This window comes from Dipodomys merriami, unplaced genomic scaffold, assembly GCF_024711535.1.
Source record: "Dipodomys merriami isolate MVZ:Mamm:240054 unplaced genomic scaffold, mDipMer1.0.p SCAF_847, whole genome shotgun sequence".
NCBI classification, from domain to species: Eukaryota; Metazoa; Chordata; class Mammalia; order Rodentia; family Heteromyidae; genus Dipodomys; species Dipodomys merriami.
In genome coordinates, this window is record NW_027206454.1 from 325,001 (window position 1) to 328,757 (window position 3,757).

Below are 3,757 nucleotides of genomic sequence, written 5' to 3' on the forward strand. Positions count from 1 at the left end.
TTCACCTTCCCAGCCCTCCCCCACTTGTTTTGCCAGTCTAGGGGCTGGCAAAAGAAGAAGAAGAGAGAGAGATTGAGTAAAATTAGCCATCCATCCTTCAGCCATCCTCCTTGAGACATTCTCAATGTCTCGGTGTGTCTCAATGTGTCTGGGTGGTAGAGAGCTTCCCTACAAACTCGGGCCTAAATGGCAGCAGCGGCAGCGGCGGCATCCATCTTGTTTACAGACCGAGTGGGTTCAAAATGAGAAGCCTCTACACTGAGTCTTTCCATGTTCTTGAGCTCACGTGGGCTTTCATGTTCTGTGTGGGTTGACACGGCAGGCGGGCGGGCGGCCCAGCGAGCAGAGCAGGGTGTGCCATTCATTGGAGATAAGAGTCTCTTTTGGGACACCGGTTCCTGCTCCCTCCTTCCTTCGGGGACACCAAGGAAGAAGTTGCCGCTGGCGGGTGGGTTCCAGGCTGGCAAGCAGAGTAAGCAGAGCCCCCGCTGGGACTGAAATAAAGTTCTTCCTAGAGTCCACAACGAAAAGCAAGGGGGGGGGCGCGGAGGGGAGAGGACAGAGAGACAGAGAGGAGAGACAGACAGAGGCAGAGACAAAGAGAGACAGACACACAGACAGACACAGAGACCCAGAGACCGACAGAAAGACACACAGGGAAAGAGATGGAGGGGGAACGAGAGAGATCCACAAGTCCAACTAGATTCCCCTGAATCAACAAACAGAGGGCCGGACGGACGGACGGACACACACAGACACACACAGACACACACTCACGAGCGCGCCAGACAGACAGACAGAGGGACACATGGAGGGGGATCCCTAGAGACCCATTAGTGTGACTGACTAGATCACCTGAATAAATCATTCCTTCCCTGCCCTGACCTCATGTATTAAGGTAGACTATTGGTATGGAGGTCTTCTTGTCACCAAACACAGGTGAGGGTTAGTGACTTTTTACCCTTCCATGTAGGGACTCTTCCCTTAGGACCCTTGATTTCGATCATTGAATAAGAATTTTTGGAGGAGACACTCTGGTGGAGTTTTATGGAGTAAGCAAGCAGGCAACCAGGCAACCAGACAACCAGACCAAAAAAAAAAAAAAAGGCAGGCAGGCAGACAGACAGACAGACAGACAGACAGACAGACAGACAGACAGACAGACAGACAGACAGACAGACCCACGCAGCTCCTTGACTTCATGGGTGTTTTCAAGGTTAAAGCGGGGGGGGGGGGGGGAGGGAATGTGGCAGCTGAGTTAGGCACAGACAGTTAGTTGCTTTATCTTTGCCTCCACCTGAATTTCTAGATGTTTGGGGGCATTTCTTTATAGGTAAGAGAAACAGGGTCATTGACCCTTCCTCCCTTCCTTCCTTCCTTCCTTCCTTCCTTCCTTCCTTCCTTTCTTTCTTTCTTTCCTTCTTTCTTTCCTTCCTTCCTTCTTTCTTTCTTTCTTTCTTTCTTTCTTTCTTTCTTTCTTTCTTTCTTTCTTTCTTTCTTCTCCCACCATCTCTCTCTCTCTCTCTCTCTCTCTCTCTCTCTCTCTCTCTCTCTCTCTCTCTCTCTCTCTCTCTCTCTCTCTCTCTTTCTCTCTCTCTCCTTTTTCTCTATTTTTTGGAGGCGTGGGCAATCCTGGGTCTTGAAGTCAGGGCCTGAGGACTGTCACTCAGGCACTCAGCATTTTCGGCTCAAGTCTAGCACTGTACCATTTGAGCCACAGCGCTACTTATGTCTATGTACGTGATATCTATCTATCTATCTATCTATCTATCTATCTATCTATCTATCTATCTATCTATCTATCTATCTATCTGTCTGTCTGTCTGTCTGTCTGTCTGTCTGTCTGTCTGTCTGTCTGTCTGTCTGTCTGTCTGTCTGTCTGTCTGTCTGTCTGTCTGTCTGTCTATCTATCTATCTACCTATCTATCTATCTATCTATCTATCTACCTATCTATCTATCTATCTATCTATCTATCTATCTATCTATCTATCTATCTATCTATCTATCTATCTATCTATCTATCTATCTATCTATGTATCGATATAGATATACATCTATATATATCTATATCTATATATATCTATGTGTGTGTGTGTGCGTGCGTGTGCTTGAGTATGTATATATGTATACATATATATGTGTTTATATGTATATACATATATAAACACATATTCATTTATTTATACATATACGTATATATGTATAAGCACACATATATTCATTTATTTATACATATATATATACATACACACACACACACACACATATATATATATATACTCATACATAGTGTGATACACACATATAAATATACGTATATTCAGTTATTATATACGTGCTTTTTTTTTTTTTTTTTTTTTTTGTTGTTGGCCGTGGGGCTTGAACTCTGGGCCTGGGCGCTGTCCCTCAGCTCTTCAGCTCAAGGCGAGCGCTCAACCACTTGAGCTACAGCACCACTTCCAGTTTTCTGGTGGTTTATTGGAGATCGGAGTCTCACGGTCTCTCCTGCCCGGGCTGGCTTTGAACCGCCATCCTCAGATCTCAGCCTCCTAAGTAGCTAGGATTACAGGCGTGAGTCACCAGCGCCCGGCTTATTTACATGCTTTTTGGTTGTTGTTTTCCACCCCCCCCCCCCCGCCCCCGACTTGGGGCCTTGGGAAGGGAACTGCAGGGGAGGGGGGGTGCAGAGGCATTTTCTCCTTCGGGAAACCAGATGATGATTGAATAAAATTAGCCATCCATCCTTGAGACATTCTCAAGGTGGTGGGCTGGAATGTGTCTGGGTGGTAGACAGATTCCCTAAAAACTCGGGTCTAAATGGCAGCAGCGATGGGAGTGGCATCCATCTTGTTTACAGACCGAGTCTCCATGTTCAACATGAGACTCCTCTAAACTGAGTCTTTGCATGTTCTTGAGCTCATGTGTGGCTTTCATATTCTGTGTGGGTTGTCACGGGCGGGCGGGTGGCCAGGCGGGTGATTCATTGGAGATAAGAGTCTCTTTTGGGGCACCGGTTCCTGCTCCCTCCTTCCTTCGGGGACACCAAGGAAGAAGTTGCCTCTGGCGGGTTCCAGGCTGGCAAGCTGAGTAAGCAGAGACCACTGGGCCTGAAACACAGTTCTTCCTTGAGTCCACACAGAAAAGCAAGGGGTGGGGGAGGGGAGAGGACAGAGACACAGGAGAGACAGACAGAGAGACAGAGACCCAGAGACCGGTGGAAAGACACACAGAGTAAGAGATGGAAGGGAGAGCGAGTGAGAGATCCACAAGTCCAACTAGATCTGAGACACACACACACACACACACACACACACACACACACACACACACACACACACACACACACACACACACACACACACACACACACACACACACACAGAGGGAGACATGGACGGGGAACCAGAGACCCATTACTGTGACTGACTAGATCACCTGAATAAATTATTCCTTCCCTGCCCTGCCCTCATGTATTAAGGTAGACTCTTGGTATGGAGTTCTTCTTGTCACCAAACACAGGTGAGGGTTAGTGACTTTTTACCCTTCCATGTAGGGACTCTTCCCTTAGGACCCTTGATTTCGATCATTGAATAAGAATTTCTGGAGGAGTCACTCTGGTGGAGTTTTTATGGAGTAAGTAAGCAAGCAGGCAAGCAGAGACAACCAGACCCCCAAAAAAGGCACAGACAGACAGACAGACAGACAGACAGACAGACACACAGACAGACAGACAGACAAGGACATACTCTAATACAG